Consider the following 24,113-nt stretch of genomic DNA (forward strand, 5'->3'; position numbering starts at 1 on the left):
ACATGAGATAGTCTCTGTTAAAGGCATTTCTTTTCTTAAGTTTCTTTTCTTTTCTTTATTTGACATATGGTCTCGCTCTATAACCCAGGCTAGAGTGCAGTGGCATGATCACAGCTCACCATAACCATGACTGGCCGGACTCAAGTGATCCTCCCCACTTTAGCCTCCCAAGTAGCTGGGACTACACGTGTGCACCAACAACCCTGGATAATTTTTTTTTTTTTTCAGACTGAGTCTCACTCTGTCGCCCAGGCTGGAGAACAGTGGCGCGATCTTGGCTCTGCCTCTGGGTTGATGCCATTCTCCTGCCTCAGCCTCCAGAGCAGCCGGGACTACAGGCACCCGCCACCATGCCTAGCTAATCTTTTGTATTTTTATTAGAGACGGGGTTTCACCATGTTAACCAGGATGGTCTTGATCTCCTGACCTTGTGATCCGCCTGCCTTGGCCTCCCAAAGTGCTGGGATTACAGGTGTGAGCCACCACGCCTGGCCAACAGAGACAGGATCTAGCTATATTGCCCAGGCTGGTCTCAAACTCCTGGCCTCAAGCAATCCTCCCATCTTGGCCACACAAAGTGCTGGAATTACAGGCATGAGCCAATGCACTCAGCTCAGAATTTTTTTCTGAAAGGCATATCATAGTTTTAGCTTTGCTGCAGCCATTTCATCCATACTCACTTGCTGTGGCTGGGTAAAGTGATACACACATACACACACACCCACACTAGTTTAGAGAAATACAAAACGCAATGCCTAGACCTGAAATGTATTTATTCAGATTTGTTAGATGGCGCAATCAAATAAATATTTGTGTTATGCTCTAAGCTTTTAAGAAATCTCTTGTATCTAAAATATAAGACACATATGTAAATGACATCCAACTGAGCTGGACTGGCCAATGTACTGAAAAAGGGCTACCACATGCTGCTACAGGGCCTCACCCTGTTGGCCACGCTGGTCTCCAACTCCTGGGCTCATGTGATCCGCCTGCTGTGGCTTTCCAAAGTGCTGGGATTACAGGTGTGAGCCACCATGCCCGGCTTAAATTCTAAACAGAAATAATAAAAGCCAGAAGATAATTTGACAGTGCTGAAACAATCTAAAGTATGATGGCTTTAAAAAAAAAAAAAAAAAAAGCTGAAAGAAAAAACCTGCCCACCTAGGATACAGTTCTAAGTGACCACTTCGTTTAAAAGCTGATGGCAAAGGCCTGGTACAGTGGCTCACACCTGTACTCCCAGCACTTTGGGAGGCCAAGGTGGGCACATCACGAGGTCAGGAGATGGAGACTGTCCTGGCTAACATGGTGAAACCCAGTCTCTACTAAAAATACAAAAAATTAGCCAGGCACGGTGGCATGCGCATGCAGTCCCAGCTACATGGGAGGCTGAGGCAGGAGAATCGCTTGAACCCAGGAGGCAGAGGTTGCAGTGAGATGAGATTGTGCCACTGCACTCCAGCTTGGGCGATGGAGCGAGACTCCGTCTCAAAAAAAAAATGGCCTGGCGAGTTGGCTCATGCCTGTAATCCCAGCACTTCAGGAAGCAGAGGCAGGTGGATCACAAGGTCAGGAGTTCAAGACCAGCCTGGCCAACATAGGGAAACCCCACCTCTACTAAAACTACAAAAATTAGCCAGGCGTGATGGCGTGCGCCTGTAGTCCCAGCTACATAGGAGACTGAGGCAGGAGAATCGCTTGAACCAGGGAGGGGGAGGTTGCAGCAAGCCAAGATCTCGCCACTGCATACCAGCCCAAGTGACACTGTGAGACTCTGTCTCAAAAAAAAAAAAAAAGGGCTACATAGACATTTTCAGATGAGAAAAAAACATTGTTATGGGAAGACATCCACTGGAAGAAATACCAGGGACAGCTCTTCAAACTGAAAGGGAAATTACCCTACCCCAACTGAAACACAGAGATGCAGAGGGAGCCTGGCCCGAAATACAACTTTTATATCCACTGGGTAAACCAAAAATTTGTGTGACTCACTTTATTGCAGTGATGTGGAACCAAACCCATAACATCTCCAAAGTATGCCTGTAATATTTTACAGCAGCCCTAGGGGAAAAAAACATACCATCCAATAAGAATTGTTGTAAACTCTACAAATAATTAGAAGAAATGAGTTTTCCACAAATTTACATCGAACTCTGGGTTCACAGCATCACTTATTCTTTACAAATAGGGCAATCATACACCCCAGTTAGCAAGCAACAGTCCTGGCCTAAAAGCACCCCCTTTGATTCTCAAAAGTGACCACCTGTGGATAATAAATTGCATGGTCATCCTATGTACGAACCCACTTAGAATAGCCTTCTGTCTGTTCACCTTCAAATCCTACCCTGTTGAAGGATCAAGGGACATCTGACTCCAACTTCCCCACTGACAGGGTAATTCTCTCTCCAGTTCCTGTAGCTTTTTATAAATACAGCCATTATAATACTCATGTCCTATTACAATTACTTGCTTACATGTCCACCCCATGCTCTTAGCCACTTAGCACAGTGCCAGGAACTGAGCAGGTGCTCAATACATGTTTTCTAAGTTTCTCAAACGAGTCATCAGAAGACTGGCACAGTACCTGCAGAGACAGTGTTCTCTCACTTTTGTCCCTTCCACGTTCTCCAGGGCCCAGTGAAGGTGGGAGTAAAAAATTAAACAGCAAACAACTAACCTGACAAGCAGTGTTTCTCAGACTTGAATGCACATCAATATCACTTGGAAGACTAGTTAAAACACAGAGTACTGGGTCCAACCTCAGTTTCTGATTCAGCTGGCCTGGGAAAGGGCCTGAGAATTCGAATTTAACAAGTTTCCAGGTGATACTGCTAGGAACTACCTTTGAGAACCACTACTATAAAGAAAACACCACAATTATGAAAATGTCCATTTCTTCTCATGACTTCATTCCCAGTGGGAGACTCCCTTTTCTGAATATGAGGAACCATGAGAGAGCTTTTGGAAAATACGAAAATCAAGACTTTTTTTTTTTTTTGAGACAGAGTTTCACTCTTCTTCCACAGGCTAGAGTGCAGTGGCGCGATCTCGGCTCACTGCAAACTCCACCTTCCGGTTTCAAGTGATTCTCCTGCCTCAGTCTCCCAGTAGCTGGGATTACAGGTGCCCACCACCACAACAGGGTTTCACCAGGTTGGCCAGGCTGGGCTCGAACTCCTGACCTTGTGATTGGCCCGCCTCGGACTTCCAAAGTGCTGGGATTACTATAGATGCGCGTCTATAGTCCCAGCTACTCAGAAGGCTGAGGCAAGAGAAGCCCTTGAACCCAGGAGGCGGACCTTGCAGTGAGCCCAGATCGCGCCACTGCACTCCAGCCTGGAGGACAGAGCGAAAATCCATCTCAAAAAAAAAAAAAAAAAACGAGGCAAGCTAAATTAGTAGGTGGCAGGCCTGTGGTCCCAGCTACTTGGGAGTCTGAGACAAGAGGATCGCTTAAGCCTGGGTGGTGGAGGCTGCAGTGAGCTGTGTTCCCGCCACTGCATGAGAGAGAGAGAGAGACCCATTTTTTTTTTTTTTTGAGACGAAGTCTCACTGTGTTGCCCAGGCTGGAGTGCATTGGTATGATCTCGGCTCACCACAAACTCCACCTCCTGGGTTCAAGCAATTCTCCTGCCTCAGCCTCCTGAGTAGCTAGGATTACAGGTAGGCGCCATCACACCTGGCTAATTTTTGTGTTTTTAGCAGAGATGGGGTTTCACCATGTTGCTCAGGCTGGTCTCGAACTCCTGACCTCGTGATCCAACCGCCTCAGCCTCCCAAAGCGCTGGGATTACAGGCGTGAGCCACAGTGCCTGGCCAGAGAGACCCATTTTAACCATAAAAGGACCCAGCTAAAAACTCTTCCCTGGTTCTGTCACCATCAGATGAAGCCTAAGCTCCTACATTACTGTCCTGCACTTTTTCACTTTAATAACCACCCTCCAGGCTCGGTAGCCCATGCCTGTAATTTCAGCACTTTGGGACACTTGAGGCGGGAGGACTGCTTGAGTCCAGGAATTCAAGACCAACCTGGGCAACACAGCAAGACCCCATCTTTACAAAATCTTTAAAAATCAGCTAGGTGTGGTGGCACGCATCTGCAGTCTTAGGTAATCAGGAGGTTGAGGTGGGAGGATCACTTGAGCCCAGGCAGTTGAGACTTCAGTGACTCGTGATCGTGTCACTGTACTCCAGCCTGGGTGACAAAGTGAGACCCGCTCTCTCAATAAATAAATAAATAAGCACCTCCTTGTAGTTACTGGCCTCCCCTCCTTTGGTTCCCCCCTCTCCCTCACTCCACCCTGTTAGTCTGAATGTTACTCATTCTTCAAGACACATGCAGAAAGTATTCCCTGATTCCTTCTAGGCTCCACACCCAACAGCACGGCCTAAATGCCCGGCTCCTTCCTCGGTGCTCCATCTTAGCTCACACTTCTTACCACACTGTTTTGAAAGTATCTTGACTGTCCCTTCTCCTCAACTGGCTAACTTCTAGAGAGCAGAAACATGACTGCTTGGAAGGTCATTAAAAATTCAAATCCTGAACACTTCTTAATCCTGCAGATATGAATCAGTAACTCTTAAAAGCAAAATGTTATTTATCATTAAATATTAACAATATAATCACATTTTCTTGCATCTCTGGCAAGTTTCTTGGTATAACAATTTTAAGGAGCAGACTCCAACAGCAGTTAAAGCCACGCGATGGATCACGCCTATAATCCCAGCACTCTAGGAGGCCGAGGCGGGAGCATCGCTTAAGGCCAGGAGTTTGCCACCTGCCTGGGCAACACTGTGAGATCCCATGTCGAAAAATATAATAAATAAAAACAAAGCAGTTTCAGGTTTAGAGGGAGGAAAGTAGCTCTCCAAGCCAAAAACCAACTCCCAAGGTGCTCCGGTAAACTCGTCCTGGAAAAATCTCCTATTTAATCTCAAAGGCAAAACGAGTCCACGGGCGCCCACGACACATTTCCCAACCGCAAGGATTGGTCACCCGCGCTGAGACACCGCCAGCTGCCTATGACCTAGCCTCCAAAGCGGCAGAGTCCCCCCTTCTCTCTCCCTCAACTGCCGTGATGGGCACCCCTCGGCTCTCCTCCCAGACGGTTCGGAAGCAGGGACTTCTGCTCCTAACCCCAGCCCCGCAGCCTCGCCCTCAGCCACGGGGTGGAAATCAGGACCACAGGCTTCAAATCCCCTCCCAACTCCGGGACGCTTCTGTCCCCCCAGGGCAACGCGGGATCATGTCACAATTACTCCTTGGCCATTTCCAGCCAACAGTGGCTGCCATATTCCAGTCATGCCTTTCCTCATTTCGGTCACCCACTGACATCTAAGTTGTTCCCTAAATCCAACAGTGTGTGGGCACTTGGCAGATAGTGGGTCTCCATGCTGGACATCCATGACAACGGCCCATTTGATTTTTTTGTTTGTTTTGTTTTGAGACAAAGTCTCACTCTGTTGCCCAGGCTAGAGTGCAGTGGCACGATCTCGGCTCACTGCAACCTCCACCCCCAGGTTCAAGCGATTCTCCTGCCTCAGTCTCCAAGGAGCTGGGATTACAGGTACGCACCATCATGCCTGGCTAACAATGGCCCATTTGATATTCTCACCTTCTGGCTTCTAACTGCCACCTCCCCTCATAGAGTTAGGTAGAGTTGATCCCATCCAAAATCTAGTCTTATGGAATCCCCATCTGATGACCATCATCTTACTTTCTCAACACCCTTGTGTCATAAGCTTGCTTTCAGACCCTATCAGGCTTTGGACCTGTACACCTTTCCCAGTTGCAAAATCCAGAAACTGGCCCCTGTCTTATTTCTTCTTTACTTCATCCAGGTCCCATCATTCCAACCACATTCCCGCAGGGTAGCCCCATCCTTTGATGCTCACTGCTTGAGCACTGCCTCTACTCGTCATCTTGCCAGGACCCCCCAGCTATCTGGCTTTCTCGCTCTCTCATGCTGATCGCTGGGCCTTGTGAGACAAATGAAAAGCTGATCTGATCTGAGTTACTACAACTCATCAGAGCTGGTTTTCTCACTTCATCCAGGTCCTCAGTGCTGCTTGGAAATTATTGTTTGTCCTCATGCAATTTTGTCTCTGTTTCTCCCACAATGGCTATCCCAAAATGTCGCCACTTTGTTCCAGCCCCTTTCTTGACCTATTTCTTTATAGTTATCTTTATTTGCTAATCCCTCACTTCTCTAATTAAAGGTATAAATTATTCAAATTACTCTGTGATTTCTATCTCCTAGTACAAATGACCCTAAATACAAGACAGGCCACATGACCCAAGGAGACAACGACGGTATAGACTTTTTTTTTTGAGGCTGGGTCTCACTCTGTTTCCCAGGCTGGTGTGCAGTGGCCTGATTACAACTCACTGCAACCTCGACCTCCTGGGCACAGGCAATCCTTCCACCTCAGCCTCCTAAGTAGCTGGGACTACAGGCATGTACCACCACACCCAGCCATTTTTTTTTTTTTTTTTTGAGGCAGAGTTTCATTCTTGTTGCCTAGGCTGGAATGCAATGGCATGACCTCAGCTCACCACAACCTCCGTCTCCCAGGTTCAAGCAATTCTCCTGCCTCAGCCTCCTTAGTAGCTGGGAATACAGGCATGCACCACTACGACTGGCTAATTTTGCATTTTTAGTAGAGACAGGGTTTCTCCATGTTGGTCAGGCTGGTCTTGAACTCTCGACCTCAGGTGATCCACCCGCCTCGGCCTCCCAAAGTGCTGGGATTACAGGCATGAGCCACTGTGCCCAGCCCAATTTTTTTTTTTTTTCTCTTTTTTTTTCTTTTCTTTTTTTTTTTTTTTATTGATCATTCTTGGGTGTTTCTCGCAGAGGGGGTTTGGCAGGGTCACAGGACAATAGTGGAGGGAAGGTCAGCAGATAAACAAGTGAACAAAGGTCTCTGGTTTTCCTAGGCAGAGGACCCTGCGGCCTTCCGCAGTGTTTGTGTCCCTGGGTACTTGAGATTAGGGAGTCGTGATGACTCTTAAGGAGCATGCTGCCTTCAAGCATCTGTGTAACAAAGCACATCTTGCACCGCCCTTAATCCATTCAACCCTGAGTGGATACAGCACATGTTTCAGAGAGCACAGGGTTGGGGATAAGGTCACAGATCAACAGGATCCCAAGGCAGAAGAATTTTTCTTAGTACAGAACAAAATGAAAAGTCTCCCATGTCTACCTCTTTCTACACAGACACAGCAACCATCCGATTTCTCAATCTTTTCCCCACCTTTCCCCCCTTTCTATTCCACAAAACCGCCATTGTCATCATGGCCCGTTCTCAATGAGCTGTTGGGTACACCTCGCAGACGGGGTGGTGGCCGGGCAGAGGGCCTCCTCACTTCCCAGTAGGGGCGGCCGGGCAGAGGCGCCCCTCACCTCCCGGACGGGGCAGCTGGCCGGGCGGGGGGCTGACCCCCCCCACCTCCCTCCCGGACGGAGCGGCTGGCTGGGCAGAGGGGCTCCTCACTTCCCAGTAGGGGCGGCTGGGCAGAGGCGCCCCTCACCTCCCGGACGGGGCGGCTGGCCAGGCGGGGGGCTGATCCCCCCACCTCCCTCCCGGACGGGGCGGCTGGCCGGGCAGGGGTGCTGACCCCGCCACCTCCCTCCTGGACGGGGCGGCTGGCCGGGCGGGGGGCTGACCCCCCCCCACCTCCCTCCCAGACGAGGTGGCTGCCAGGCGGAGACGCTCCTCACTTCCCAGACGGGGTGGCTGCCGGGCGGAGGGGCTCCTCACTTCTCGGACGGGGCGGTTGCCAGGCAGAGGGTCTCCTCACTTCTCAGACGGGGTGGCCGGGCAGAGACGCTCCTCACATCCTGGACGGGGCGGCAGGGCAAAGGTGCTCCCCACATCTCAGACGATGGGCGGCCAGGCAGAGACGCTCCTCACTTCCCAGATGTGATGGTGGCCGGGAAGAGGCGCTCCTCACTTCCTAGATGGGATGGCGGCTGGGCAGAGATGCTCCTCACTTTCCAGACTGGGCAGCCAGGCAGAGGGGCTCCTCACATCCCAGACAATGGGCGGCCAGGCGGAGACGCTCCTCACTTCCCAGACGGGGTGGCGGCTGGGCAGAGGCTGCAATCTCGGCACTTTGGGAGGCCAAGGCAGGCTGCTGGGAGGTGGAGGTTGTAGCGAGCCGAGATCACGCCACTGCACTCCAGCCTGGGCACCATTGAGCACTGAGTGAACGAGACTCCATCTGCAATCCCGGCACCTCGGGAGGCCGAGGCTGGCGGATCACTCGCGGTTAGGAGCTGGAGACCAGCTCGGCCAACACAGCGAAACCCCGTCTCCACCAAAAAAATACGAAAACCAGTCAGGCGTGGCAGCGCGCGCCTGCAATCGCAGGCACTCGGCAGGCTGAAGCAGGAGAATCAGGCAGGGAGGCTGCAGTGAGCCAAGATGGCAGCAGTACCATCCAGCTTCGGCTCGGCATCAGAGGGAGACCGTGGAAAGAGAGGGAGAGGGAGACCTTGGGGAGAGGGAGAGGGAGGGGGAGGGGAGGGGGAGGGGGAGGGAGAGTTTTTTAATATTTCTTGAAGAGACAGGATTTCACCATGTTGTTCAGGCTGGTCTGGAACTCCTGTGCTCAAGCAATCTGCCCACCTCAGCCTTCCAAAGTGCTAGGATTACAGGTGTGAGCCCCTGCACCCAGCCCAATGTGTAGGCTGGTCTTACATGTCAGATATAAGGTTCCAAGAATTCCATGTTATTTATTTTGAATGGGTGACACGTGAATGCACATGGGATGCATTTGGGCAGAGCAACAGCGCCTCAGCTCATCTTCCTCTCTTGGGTGGGACATCAGGAATAGTCCCCGCTGGTGTCCACTTTGGGAAGCTCTGGGATTCAGCTGGCCTCTGCTGCACATGGGTACCTAACTGCAACTTGCAGTGGCTCTTCTCAGTCAGGCATAAGAGCTGGAATTTCTGTTAATCTCTCAATATTTGCATATGTAATGAAGTGTCTGCTGAAGCCAAAATATTTGAAAAAGAATGCCCCCCACCCCTTATTGTGTGGGTCAAAATCTCAGGTTCACCTTGGCTGCTCCAGGCTGCTGTAGATAGACATCCCTAAAGCGGTTCTTTCAAATGGTGCCTGTAGACCTTGAAACTGTTGATTATATTGCAACTGTCACACCTACAAGGATTGCTGGCCTCAGCCAACCCCTCATCATGGAGCTGCAGAAACAAGGGAGAGGCTGCCCCTGCTCATGGCCCTCTCTATAGCCTTACTGAGGGGCTCAAGTGTGTCTTGGGTAAGGCAGGATAGGAGAAAAGATATACAGGGTTTTCAGCTATTGGAATGCTGGATCCTTGGCCAGGGATCTGGTAAACCCATATCCTAAAAAGACAGAATGATTAGGTAAAAAACAGGGTCACAAATGGCCAGTACTGCTTATAAACCCCAGAAATCCTGGGACACCATGAGAGCCTTCCACTCTGGAAACATCACTTGATACCTTGGTTGGACTGTCTGGAAATTCTACCTTTGGATCTCAGTCCACAAATCCAGGTTGTCCCAGGGGTATTGTTGCCGTAAAATGGTCAGAATTGCCATGCAAACAGAGAATATGTTGACAGGTGTTCAAAATCAAGTCGTAAACCCTATCTCAGTGGAATCCTCTAGCCCATGGAAGTGGTGGAATATTCCTGCAGGTAACTGGACAGGGGATTTCTTCTCATTATTCTGCCTCTCTGGACCAATGGGAGTTTCCAAATATAGCTGCCTTTGAAGAATAAAATTAGATAATTGGGTGGAATATCCCCTGAATATGTCTGGAAGCAATTACATTCTGCCTTGACTCCTGGGAGTGGTGAGTGAATAATACCACCCTCATTTCATCTAATAGCGATGTGGTCAGCTCATTAGTGAAGTTCATATTTTTGTTAGGAAACTCGTGGTGAACTCAGTTTCCAGGTAACATATTTATTTATTTATTTATTTTACTTTTTATTTTAGAGACGGGGTCTTGCTCTGTCACTGAGGCTGGACTGCAGTGGTGCAATCATGGATCACTGCAACCTCAACCTCATGGGCTCAAGTGAACCTCCCATTTCAGGCTCCCAAGTAGCTGGGACTGCAGGTGCACACCACCCTGCCTGTCTTATGTTTTTGAATTTTTTCTTTTTTGAGACTGAGTCTCATTTCGTTGCCCAGGCTGGAGTGCAGTGGCGTGATCTCGGCTCACTGCAACCTCCACCACTTGGGTTCAAGCAATTCTCTGCCTCAGCCTCCTGAATAGCTGAGATTGCAGGTGCCCGCCACCACGCCCAGCTAATTTTTTTGTATTTTTAGTAGAGATGGGGTTTCACCATCTTGGCCAGGTTGATATTGAACTCCTGACCTCATGATCCACTTGCCTTGGCCTCCCAAAGTCCTGGGATTACAGGCGTGAGCCACCGCGCCTGGCCTGAATTTTGTTTTTTTTTTAGACACAGGATCTTGCTGTGTCACCCAGGCTGGTCCTGGACTCTTGGCCTCAGGCAATCCTCTTGACTCTGCCTCTCAAAGTGCTATAGGATTACAGGTGTGAACCACCATGCCTGGCCAGGCAAAAATAATTAAATTCTTCCTTTCTGGTGCAGAAGGTGAAGCTAGTGTGTCTGCTCAGTGGGATCCTGCAGGCATCCTCTGCAGCTGTTGTGGAGGTAGATACAGAGCTTCCAGGATGTGTATCCACCTTACCTTAACTTAGGTGGATATAGAGCCTGCAGGATCCTCTGCTGCTGCTGCTGCAGCTGCTGCTGCTGCAGCTGCTGCTGCTGAGGAGACTGAAAATGCTCTCCAGTTCCTAGCAGGCCACATGTAAAAGCTGACTTGGAAAGCAAGGGACATCAGTGCTGGGAGCACCTACCTGCCTGAGAATAAGAATAAGACAGTCCTGGGTATGGCATCACTGTCATGGTTGGCTAACAGGTACCAGATAAGGCATGGCCAGAAGTGGCCAACTAGCTTTTTTTTTTTTTTTTTTTTTCTGAGTCTCACTCTGTCACCCAGGCTGGAGTGCAGTGGTGTGATCTCCGCTCACTGCAAGCTCCACCTCCTGGGTTCACGCCATTCTCTTGCCTCAACCTCTCGAGTAACTGGGACTACAGGCACCTGCCACCATGCCGGGCTAATTTTTCTGTATTTTTAGTACAGACGTGGTTTCACCATATTAGCCAGGATGGTCTCGATCTCTTGACCTCCTGCTCCGCCCACCTCGGCCTCCCAAAGTGCTGGGACTACAGGCATGAGCCACTGCACCCAGCCGTGGCCAACCAGCTTTTAAATGCCAAAGACAGGACAGTTACAAACAGAGGGGAGAGGTGGAGAGGACATGGTGAGAGGGACAGTAAACACCTGCAACGTGTGCACACACGGGTGGGTCCTTGGGGCAGAGTCAGCTGAGGTACAGTTGGTGATGAAGATGCTATGTTGAGAAACTGGATACCCAAGGCATTTATAAAAGTTCATACACATTGTAGGGACTTAAGCCTACTCATGATACCACCCTGACCTCTTTACAAAAATACTGAAGATATAAAGATTTCTTCAACTGGACTCTGAACCTGTAAATTTCTTTTAATGGGGGTCAAGCTCCAAGTTTTGTGTTGCTATGTGATTCTATTTCTTGATTTTAATAATGACTGAGAAAAGTATGGATACCTCCATTCCAAAAATCTACTGGGGCTGGGCCATCTGCCAGGATCATATGATACGGGGAAGAAATGAGGGTCTGTATTACATTAAGAGAATCCTGGCCAGGCGCAGTGGCTCATGCCCGTAATCCCAGCACTTTGGGAGGCTGAGGCGAGTGGATCACCTGAGGTTGGGATTTTGAGACCAGCCTGACCAACATGGAGAAACCCCTTCTCTACTAAAAATAAAAAATTAGCCAGGCATGGTGGCGCATGCCTGTAATCCCAGCTACTCGGTAGGCTGAGGCAGGAGAATCGCTTGAACCTGGGAGGTGGAGGTTGTGTTGAGCCAAGATCGCATCATTGCACTCAAGCCTGGACAACAAGAGCGAGACTCCATCTCAAAAAAAAAAAAAAACAAAAAGATGGCAAAGGCCAGGCCTGGTGGCTCATGCCTGTAATGAGCCAGCACTTTGGGAGGCCAAGGCAGGCAGATCACAACGTCATGAGATCGAGACCATCAGGCTAACACAGTGAACCCCCATCTCTACTAAAAATATGAAAAATTAGCCAGGCATGGTGGCGGGCACCTGTAGTCCCAGCTACCCAGGAGGCTGAGGCAGGAGAATCGCTTGAACCAGGAAGGCAGAGGTTGCAGTGAACTGAGATCATGCCAATGCACTCCAGCCTGGGTGACAGAGCGAAACTCTGTGTCAAAAAAAAAAAAAGAGTCCAGAGCGGTGGCTCACGCCTGTAATCTCAGCACTTTGGAGGCCGAGGCAGGTGGATCATGAGGTCAGGAGTTCAAGACCAGCCTGACCAACATGGTGAAACTCCATCTCTACTAAAAATACAAAAATTAGCCAGGCATGGTGGCAGGTGCCTGTAATCCCAGCTACTCAGAAGGCTGAGGCAGGAGAATCACTTGTACCCAGGAGACGGAGGTTGCAGTGAGCCAATATCACGCCACTGCACTCTACCCTGGGCAACAGAGAGAGACTGTCTCAAAAAAAAAAAAAAAGAAATAAAAGAAATAGAGATAGACATGCCTGAGCCTTGGTAATTTATATTAAAAAAAGAGGTTTAATGGACTCACTGTTCACCATGGCTGGGGAGGTCTCACAATCGTGACGGAAGGCAAAGGAAGACCAAAGGCACATCTTCCATGGTGGCAGGCAAGAAAGCATGTGCAGGGGAACTGCCCTTTTATAAAACCATCGGATCTTTTAGACTTATTCACTATCATGAGAACAGCCTGGGAAAAACCCGCTCCCATGATTCAATTACCTCCTACTGGGTCCCTGCCACAACATGTGGGGATTATGTGAGCTAAAATTCAAGATGAGATTTGGCTGGGGACACAGCCAAACCATATCATTGGTTTTTCCCCAGGTTCCCCCACATAAGTCAGTGGATGCCGATGGATATTTGTGACAAAGGGCACCATTGAGGTCTAGACACTGAATACACTGAGGCCCCAGCTCCTGCTCTGCCAGGATACCCTCTCCCACCTGCTAGGAGCTCCCCTCAACCATCTCCCTGTTCAGGAGGTGCCCATATATTCAAGAGAGAGTTTTCATAACTTTCTTTCTTTCTTTTTTTTTTTTTTTGAGACAGAGTCTTGCTCTGTCACCCTGGCTGGAGTGCACTGACATGGTCTCGGCTCACTGCAACCTCCACCTCCAAGGTTCAAGCCATTCTCATGCTTTATCCTCCTCAGTAGCTGGGATTACAGTGCACGCCACCATACCCGGCTAATTTTTTGTATTTTTAGTAGAGATGGGTTTTTGCCATGTTGGCCAGGCTGGTCTCAAACTCCTGACCTTGAGTGATCCACCCCAGTTGGCCTCTCAAAGTGCTGGGATTACTGGCATGCGCCATCACACCCAGCCAGTTTTCATGATTTTCTTTACTTCCACTATGGTGGGAGAACTGGCTTCAGAGAAAGCCATCCTGGACTGGTGAGGTGGCCCAACCAGGAACAGGTATCAATGAGGTGTTTTAGAAGCAGTGATGCCTGTGCACCCTGGTGAGAAGGAGCGTGGCATGAACATCAGGAACCAGACTTCACCCTAGAAAGAAGGAGAGGCCACAGGTGGGGGCTGAAGGAGCAGTTCTCACAAGCCATCCTGTGGGCACTGGGGCCACACCATGCACCTTGGTGCACAAGTGTCAATGTGGTTGAGTGGGGTAGAGGACTCAGGGTATTAAAAGCATCAAGGAATCCAGGGAGAGCCACCGCACCCAACTTTACTTTCACCCACAGGCTGATGCAGCCCGAGGTCATGTTACTCCACAAGGACCTCAACTATACACACAGAAGCTGTTTGCCAGGCCCTTGCCACAGGCTGTAATCTCAAAATGGGGGCTGTCAAGGCTTGTTAGAATACCTGCGACTCAGAGGAAAAATTTTTCTTTTTTTTTTTTTTGAGACAAGGTCTTGCTCTGTCACCCAGGCTGGAGTGCAGTAGTGTGATCATAGCTCACTGCAGCCTCTATCTCCCAGGTTCAAGCCATCCCCCTGCCTCAGACCCCAAGTAGCCAGGACCACAGGTGTACACCACCACACCCAGCTAAGAAAATAATTTAAACATTTTATTGATTGATTGATTGAGATGAAGTCCTGCTCTGTCACCCAGCTTGGCGTGAAGTGGCACGACCTCAGCTCACTGCAACTTCTGTCTTCCTGGTTCAAGTGATTCTCCTGCCTCAGCCTCCGGAGTAGCTGGCATTACAGGCACCCACCACCATGACCAGCTAATTTTTTGTTTGTTTGTTTGTTTTCTTTTTTTGAGACAGAGTCTTGCTCTGTCACCCAGGCTGGAGTGTAGTGGCGCAATCTCGGCTCACTGCAACCTCCACCTCCTGGGTTCATGCCATTCTCCTGCCTCAGCCTCTTGAGTAGCTGGGACTACAGGCACCTGCCACCACGCCCTGCTAATTTTTTGTATTTTCAGTAGAGACGGGGTTTCACCATGTTAGCCAGGATGGTCTCGATCTCCTGACCTCATGATCCACCTGCCTCGGCCTTTCAAAGTGCTGGGATTACAGGCGTAAGCCACGGCGCCCGGCCTAATTTTTGTATTTTTTGTATTTTGCATTTTGTATTTTGTAGAGACGGGGTTTCACCATGTTGGCCAGGCTGGTCTTGAACTCCTTACCTCAGGTAATCAGCCCGCCTTGGCCTCCCAAAGTGCTAGATTACAGGCATGAGCCACTGCACTGGCCTTATTTAAACATTTTAAAATTTTGTTTAAACTTTAAAATAAAATCTCAATTTGGTTTTTAAAAAACTCTGTCTGGGTTGTGATGACTCACATTTGTAACATCAGCACTTTGGGAGGCTGAGGTGGGAGGATCACCCAGGAGTTCAAGACCAGCCTGGACAACATAGGGATACCCAGTATCTCTAAAAAGTAATAATAGCCTGGGCGAGGTGGCTCACACCTGTAATCCCAGCTCTTTGGGAGGCTGAGGGGCGGGGGGATCACAAGGTCAGGGGATCAAGACCATCCTGGCTAACACAGTGAAACCCCGTCTCTATTAAAAACACAAAAAAATTAGCTGGGCCTGGTGGCGGGCACCTGTAGTCCCAGCTACCCAGGAGGCTGAGGCAGGAGAATGGCGTGAACCTGGGAGGCGGAGCTTGCAGCCTCTGCACTCCAGCCTGGGCGACAGAGTGAGACTCTGTCTCAAAAAAAAAAAAAAAAAAAAGTCATAGTAATACAAAAATTAGCCGGATGTGGTGGCAAGCGCCTGTGATCCCAGCTACTTGGGAGGCTGAGGCAGAAGGATGACTTAAGCCTGGGAGGTCAAGGTTGCAGTGAGCTGAGATTGCACAATTGAACTCCAGTGTGGGCAACAGAGTGAGATCCTGACTCAAAAAAAAAAAAAAAAAAATAGTGCTTAGTGCCACATGCCAGGAACCACAATGACAACAAGTCAGCAGGTTGTTGAGTCAGGTCCCACCGAGAGCCGGCAGAGAGTCTGACTGTGGGGACCCTGCCCTTTTCCAGAAGGTGGAGGTGCAGAGGAGCTCGTAAGGATCACGGCTTCTCAACCTGGCCCTGTACCCACTCACATCGGCAGCTCTCTGCAAGGCCAACTGGACAGACAGCTGTCACCAATAAATTAAACTTTATTTCTTGCCAGGTGCAGTGGCTCATGCCTGTAATCCCAGCACTTTGGGAGGCCAAAGTGAGAAGATCACTTGAGGCCAGAAGTTCAAGAACAGCCTAAGGCAATATAGTAAGACCCTGCCTTTACAGAAAATTAGGTGGGAGTGGTGGCATGTGCCTGTGGTCCCAGTTACTCAGGAGGCTGAGGCAAGATGATTTGTTGAGCTTGGGAGGTTGAGGCTGCAGTGAACTATTGCACCACTGCACTCCAGCCTGGAGGACAAAGCAAGACCTTGTCTCATAAAAAAAACAAAAAAGAAGCAAGCCAGCAGGTCTAATCCAGACTTAAGAGGGTGGTATCAGACAGGCACAGTGGCTCACACCTATGATCCCAGCACTTTCAGAGGCCAAGGTTGGCAGATCACATCACATGAGGTCAGGAGTTCGAGACCAATCTGGACAACATGGTGAAACCCCATCTCTACTAAAAATACAAAAATTAGCTGGATGTGGTGGCACGCACCTGTAATCTCAGCTACTCAGGATGCTGAGGCACGAGAATCGCTTGAATCCGGGAGGTGGAGGTGGCAGTGAGCCGAGATCGCGTCACTGAACTCTAGCCTGGGCGAGGAGCTAGACTCAGTCTCAAAAAAAAAAAAAAAGAGAAAAGAAAAGTCCCTTCAAATCCAGCCATCTGCACAGTGCCTGAATTCCTCCTATATCCCCAGCAAACTGGCTCTTTATTCTTTTCAGTCTGCACAGTAACATGGTTAGGAAACGTATCCTAATTTTGTTGCAATGCAAAATGTCTACCTGTAACATTCACTATTTCTTGCAGGCACCTATGACCTGTGGAAAGGGTGAAAAGCTCAGAAGATTCTATTGTCTATTTTATTTTATTTATTTATTTTTGAGGCAGGGTCTTGCTCTGTCATCCTGGTTGGAGTGCAGTGGCACAATCATAGCTCACTACAGCCTCAAACTCTTGGGCTTAAGCAGTTTTGCCTCAGCCTCCCAAGTAGCAAGGACTACAGATTTGCGCCACCACAACCCGCTATTTTTTTTGTAGAGATGGGGTTCTCTCTATGATAGCCAGTCTGGTCTCAAACTCTTGGCCTAGAGTGATCATCCCACCTTGGCCTCCCAAATGGATGGGATTACAGGCCTGAGCCACCACGCCTGGCCATCTTGTCTCTAAATGCAAGTTAACTGCTTTGATGGAGCAGGCACGGTGTCTCACGCCTGTAATCTCAGCACTTTGGGAGCCTGAGGTGGGCGGATCATGAGGTCAAGAGTTTGACCTTCAAGGTTTAAGCAAGTCTCATGCCTCAGCCTCCCGAGTAGCTGGGATTACAGGTGCCTGCCACCATTCCTGGCTAATTTTTAATATTTTTAGTAGAGATAGGCTTTCACCATGTTGGCCACGCTGGTCTCGAACTCTCGATCTCAAGCAATTCACCCGCCTCGGCCTCCTAAAGTGCTGGGATTACAGGCATGAGCCACCACGCCCAGCCAAGATTCGGCCTAATTTTTTTTTTTTTTTTGAGGCAGAGTCTCGCTCTGTCACCCAGGCTGGAGTGCAGTGGCACGATCTCCGTTCACTGCAAGCTCTGCCTCCTGGGTTCATGCCATTCTCCTGCCTCAGCCTCCTGAGTAGCTGGGACTATGGGCTCCTGTCACCACACCCCGCTAATTTTTTGTATTCTTTAGTAGAGACGGGGTTTCACCGTGTTGGCCAGGATGGTCTTGATCTCCTGACCTCGTGATCTGCCCACCTTGGCCTCAAAGTGCTGGGATTACAGGCGTCAGCCACCTCATCTGGCCTTTTTTTTTTTTTTTTTTTTTTGAGGCAGAGTCTCACTCTGTTGCCCAGCCGGGAGTGCACTGGCACTATCTCTGCTCACTGCAACCTCTGCCTCCCAGGTTCAAGCGATTCTCCTGCCTTAGCCTCCCAAGTAGCTGGGACTACAGGTGCGCGCCACCATGCCTGGCCGTATTTTTTTTTTTTTTAAGACAGAGTCTCACCCTGTCACCCAGGCTGGAGTGCAGTGCACCGATCTTCACTCACTGCAACCTCTGCCTCCCGGGTTCAAGCAATTCTCCTGCATCAGCCTCCAGAGTAGCTGGGACTACAGGTGCATGCCACCACACCAGCTAATTTTTTTGTATTTTTAGTAGAGACGGGGTTTCACCATGCTGGCCAGGCTAGTGGCAAACTCCTGACCTCATGATCCACTGGCTTCGGCCTCCCAAAGTGCTAGGATTACAGGCGTGAGCCACCACACCCGGCGATTTGGCCTAATTTTTAAAGTAAGCTGGAGCACAGAAAATGTTTCTGCAATTATTAATCTACTTGGTTTTTTGTTGTTGTTGTTGTTGTTATTGTTTTTTCAAGAGAGGGTCTCACTCTGTCACCCAAGCTGGAGTGCAGTGGCATGATCATGGCTCACTAAAGCCTCGACCTCTTGGGCTCAAGCTATCTTCCTGCCTCAGCCTTCCAAGAGCTGGGACTACATGCATGCACCACCACGCCCAGATAATTTTTTTTTCTTTTTCTCAGCCATACGTGCTTTATTGACAACGCGCACCTCAGGCCTTGACCGCGTACTGCCGCAGCAGGTACAGCCGCTCCCTCCGCTGCTGCTTCTTGGTCTTCAGGTTCTCCTCGTGCTTGTTGAGCCTGCGGCGCATGGCGCGTGTCTTCTTAGGCCGCAGGTCCAGGGGCTTGTACTTCTTGCCCTTGTAGAATTTCCTGAGGTTTTCTTTCTGAGTCTGGTTAATAACTGTGAGAACATGGGCAATGGATTTTCGGACGACTAGGATCTTAGGGAGCTTGGAGGCCGCACCGCCTGTCACTTTGGCGACGCGCAGCTGGACAGCTCCACCTTCAGGTCGTCCAGCTGTTTCAGCAGCTCCTCCTTCTTCCCGCGAAGATCTCGAGCCTTGATCTTGGCCATTGCTGCACAGGCCGCTGCCGCCTCCGCCGCTGCCCGCTCCTCGGGAAAGAGCTACTTTTTTTAGTTCTTGTAGAGACGGGTCTCACTATGTTGCCCAGACTGGATTTGAACTCTTGGGCTTGAGAGATCCTCCCACCTTGGCTTCCCCAAATGCTGGGATTACAGGCGTGAGCCACCACACCTGGCCTCACATATTTTGACATATAAAACACCAAAGACTTTTTTAAGGAGCTGAACAAACGAGTAATTTTTAAAGAAAAAAGTAGTGGGAGTGTCTAGCACAACCAAAATCAGGAATCAAAGTCAGCAGTTAAACATTCCAGGCTGGCCGTGGTGGCTCACAGCTGTAATCTCAACACTTTGGGAGGCTGAGGTGGATGGATCAATTGAGGTCAGGAGTTCGAGACCAGCCTGACCAACATGGTGAAATCCCCGTATCTACTAAAAGTACAAAAATCAGGCCAGGTGTGCTGGTTCATGCCTGTAATCCCAGCACTTTGGGAGGCCGAGGGGGGCGGATCACCTGAGGTCAGTAGTTCGAGACCAGCCTGGCCACCATGGTGAAACCCCATCTCTACTAAAAATACAAAAATTAGCTGGGCGTGGTGGCGGGTGCCTGTAATCCCAGCTACTCGGGAGGCTGAGGCAGGGAGAATCACTTCAACCCAGGAGGTGGAGGTTGCAGTGAGCTGAAATCACACCACTGCACTCCAACCTGTGTGACAGAGTGAGACACCATCTCAAAAAAAAAAAAAAAAAGGGACAAAAAAATACCCAGGCGTGGTGGCGCATGCCCATAATCCCAGCTACATGGGAGGCTGAGGCAGAAGAATCACTTGAACCAGGGAGGCGGAGGTTGCAGTGAGCCGAGATCACACTACTGCACTCCATTCTGTAAGACAGACTAAGACTCTGTCTAAAAAAATTAAATTAAATTAAATTAAATTTGCAATGCCGAGTTTGGTAAGAACAGTGAACTGTGGGCCAGGCGTGGTGGCTCACGTCTGTAATCCCAGCACTTTGGGAGGCCAAGGCGGGTGGATCACGAGGTCAGGAGTTCAAGACCACCCTGGCCAACATGGTGAAACCCCGTTTCTACTAAAAATACAAAAATTAGCTGGGCGTGGTGGTGCGTGCCTGTAATTCCCAGCTACTCAGGGGACTGAGGCAGGAGAATAGCTTGAACCAGGACCCATGAGGTGGAGGTAGCAGTGAGTGAGATCATACCACTGCACTCCAGCCTGGGCTACAGAGAGAGATTCTGTCTCAAAAAAAAAAAAAAGAAGAAGAAGAAGAAGAGTGAACTGTGGCCCGGTGACCAGCACACAGCATTCTAGAGTTCACGGCTTGCTCTCTGGGAAACTGTTTTAGCCAAAGTTGTGGCATCATCCCTGGCCACTCACTTTACTCAAAAGACCTGGCTCAAAATGACTATTTATGGAAATCAACTCTAGCCTCAAAAGACAAAACCACTGCAGTTCTAAAGATATTCAAAAGAAGGTAATTAAGTTTATTAAAAAGCAATGAATGGCCAGGCACAATGTCTCACGCCTGTAATCCCAGCACTTTGGGAGGCTGAGGCAGAATGATCACTTGAGGCCAGGAGTTTGAGACTAGCCTGGGCAACATAGTGAGACCCTGTCTCTACAAAATAATTCTAAAAATTAGCTGGGCATGGTGGTGTGTGCCTGTTGTCCCAGTTACTCCAGAGGCTGGGATGGGAGGATCACTTGAGGCCAGGAGTTGGAGGTTGCAGTGAGCCAGGATTGCACCACTGCTCTCCAGCCTGGGTGACAGGGAGAGATTTTGTCTCTAAAAAGGAAATAAAGGAAGCAAGGAAGGGCTTCTCTTCCAAATACTCCCACTTCATTTGGGGCAATTACAAGATTCCAGGAAACACGGAAAACCTAGCTTGAGTGCCTTTTTGGATGTATGCTAATGGGAAAACAAATCTCATTAATTAACTCATAGAACGGCTAAGAGGAAAGGATCTTAGGGGACGTGTGCTTTCACTCCCTAAATTTAAACATGAGGAAACTGGGTACCAAAGAGACAAAGTAACTAAGCAGGTAGAGACAGAAGAGCCTCTCTTACCATAAGGGGTCTCTCACTGAAAAACCAGCAAAACTCGTTCCCTGCCTGCATCCTCCAAGATCCTAGCCCAACGTAGAATAGAAATGTCTTCACTTCAGAGGACAACCGGTTTGTCCTTTGCTTTTTACATGCCTTTTAACGAGCAGTATTTCTCAACTTCGTGTTTGTGCAAACTCTTGAGTAGCACAAACTTCTGAGCTAAGAGACACTCCACTCTGTTTGCAATTGAGAGCAAAGGCTGGGATGCTTGGGCACAGCTCTGGGTTCCTTTCCCAGAAGTCTGGGGTGGCAGAAAAAAAAAAAGCATTTAATTTTTCACACACTGAGTAGAGACTTGGCTCATCAAGTAAAGGTAAACTTACTCTTTTGTTCTTTTTTTTTTTTTTTTTTGAGACGGAATTTCGCTCTTGTTGCATGGGCTGGAGTGCAATGGCATGACCTCGGCTCACTGCAACCTCTACCTCCTGGGTTCAAGCGATTCTCCTGCCTCAGCCTCCCAAGCAGCTTGGATTACAGGCACCCACCACCATGCCCAGTTAATTTTTGTATTTCTTTTTTTTTTACTTTTTAATTTAATTTAATTTAATTTTTGAGATGGAGTTTCACTCTTGTTGCCCAGGCTGGAGAGAAATGCTGCGATCTCAGCTCACTGCAACCTCTGCCTCCTGGGTTCAAGTGATTCTCCCTGCCTCAGCCTCCTGAGTAGATGGGATTACAGGCACCCACTACCACGCCCAGGTAATTTTATTTTTATTATTATTATTTTTTTGAGACGGAGTGTCACTCTGTCGCCCAGGCTGGAGTGCAGTGGCACGATCTCCACTCACTGCAAGCTCCGCCTCCCGGGCTCATGCCATTCTCCTGCCTCAGCCTCTGGAGTAGCTGGGACTACAGACACCCGCCACCACGCCCAGAGAATTTTTTGTATTTTTAGTGGAGATGGGGTTTCACTGTGTTGGCCAGGATGGTCTCAATCTCCTGACCTCGTGATCCACCCGCCTCGGCCTCCCAAAGTGCTGGGATTACAGGCATCAGCCACCACTCCCGGCCATTTTTTTGTATTTTTAGTAGAGATGGGGTTTCGCCATCTTGGTCAGGCTGGTCTCAAACTCCTGACCTCAGGTGATCCACCCGCCTCAGCCTCCCAAAGTGCTGGGATTATAAGTGTGAGCCACTGCGCCCGACCACCGTGTGACAACTTTTAAGTAGCTGCTGTGTACTTAGTAAATAGATAGGTATAATTGTGTGTGCCAAGGCAGATCTCTGCCCTTAGGACTTTATGATTTTGTGAAAATCAAGAAAAACATACATAAAACCTTTATTTCAGCCAGGCGCTGTGGCTCATGCCTGTAATCCTAGCACTTTGGGAGGCTGAGGCGGGTGGATCATGAGGTCAGGAGATCAAGACCATCCTGGCTAAAACAGTGAAACCCCGTCTCTACTAAAAATACAAAAAATTAGTCGGACATGGTTGCGGGCACCTGTAGTCTCAGCTACTCAGGAGGCTGAGGCAGGAGAATGGCGTGAACCTGGGAGGTGGAGCTTGCAGTGAGCCAAGATTGCCCACTGCACTCCAGCCTGGGCGACAGAGCGAGACTCCGTCTCAAAACAAAAAAAAAAACAAAAAACCTTTATTTCACACTCTATGTAACAAACGTGTAGTATTACCTAGTGAAAACTGGCTGGTAAGTAATGGGTAAGTTAAGACTTGGTGTAGTTAAGACTCAATTCAATGTTAACCCAAAATTTGTATTTCTAGGGAGCTAAAAATCTTGGGGATCTTTGGCAAATTCAGTATTTTTGGGAAGAAGGAAGGAAGGGAGGGAAGGAGGAATTTTCAGGATTGAGTTGCATTTACTGCCAGTCACTATTAACCACAGTCTTCTACAGAGACCTCATGTCTTTTCACAAACCAGAACACTCCTTTAGTAATTCTGAAATGAGCAAAAGAGGTCATTTTTGGCCGGGCACAGTGGATCACACCTGTAATCCCAGCACTTTGGGAGGCCAAGGCAGGTGGATCACTTGAGCCCAGGAGTTCAAGACTAGCCTGGCCAACATGGCGAAACCCCATCTCTACTAAAAACACAAAAATTAGCCAGGCATGGTGGTGCGTGCCTCTAATTCCAGCTACATGGAAGGCTGGGGCAGGAGAATCACTTGAACCCTGGAGGCAGAGGTTGCAGTGAGCCAAGATCACACCACTGCACTCCAGCCTGGGTGACAGAGCGAGACTCTGTCTCAAAAAAAAAAAAAAAAAAAAAAAGTCATCTTTATTTTGCAGGGGGGTTAAGTCCTAACAAAACAGCTCATTATTTGAGTATTGGGGAGGGGGTGTTTAATCTTGTTAGACAAATAAATGACTTTTGTTCTCCCCTAGGAGTTTGTTAATAATTACTGAAAATTGGCCGGGCGCGGTGGCTCACGCCTGTAATCCCAGCACTTTGGGAGGCCAAGGTGGGCAGATCACTTAAGTCAGGAGCTGGAGACCAGCCTGGTTAATATGGTGAAACCCGGTCTTTACTAAAAATACAAAAATTAGCCTGGGGTAGTGGCACGTGCCTGTAGTCCCAGCTACTCAAGAAGCTGAGGCAGGAGAATCGTTTCAACCCGGGAGGCGGCGGTTTCATTGAGGGGAGATCGCGCCACTGCACTCCAGTCTGGTGACAGAGCGAGACTCTGTCTCAAAATAATAATAATAATAATAACAACTGAAAATCCAAAATTGAATACGTTTCATAATGAAACCACTTTTTATTTGTTTATGTTTGTTTGTTTGAGACAGAGTTTCATTCTTGTCACTCAGGCTCCAGTGCAATGGTGCAATCTCTGCTCACGGCAACCTCCGCCTCCGGGGTTCGAGCGAATCTCCTGCCTCAGCCTTCACGAGTTGCTGGGATTACAGGCAGGCATGAGCCACCACCCACGGCTAATTTTTTTTTTTTTTTTTGAGATGGAGTCTCACTCTGTTGCCCAGACTGGAGCGCAGTGGTACCATCTTGGCTCACTGCAACCTCGGCCTCCCGGGTTCAAGCCATTCTTCTGCCTCAGCCTCCGGAGTAGCTGGGATTACAGGTGCCCGCCACTACGCCCAGCTAATTTTTGTATTTTTAGTAGAGACGGGGTTTCACCACCGTGGCCAGGCTGGGCTGGAGCTCCTGACCTCGTGATCCACCCGCCTTGGCCTCCCGAAGTGCTGGGATTACAGGCATGAGTCACCGTGCCCGGCAGACCCCCGTCTAATTTTGTATATTTAGTAGAGACGGGTTTTCTCCACGTTGGTCAGACTGTTC

The 24,113-nt window shown here is 49.2% G+C and overlaps 1 pseudogene; it reads right to left on the reverse strand.

Annotated features, from left to right (window-relative positions):
* Positions 1-18,173: 18,173 nt before the first annotated feature.
* Positions 18,174-18,741, reverse strand: LOC100994131 (large ribosomal subunit protein uL29-like; annotated as a pseudogene).
* Positions 18,742-24,113: the final 5,372 nt, after the last annotated feature.

This window comes from Pan paniscus, chromosome 6, assembly GCF_029289425.2.
Source record: "Pan paniscus chromosome 6, NHGRI_mPanPan1-v2.0_pri, whole genome shotgun sequence".
Taxonomy (NCBI): domain Eukaryota; kingdom Metazoa; phylum Chordata; class Mammalia; order Primates; family Hominidae; genus Pan; species Pan paniscus.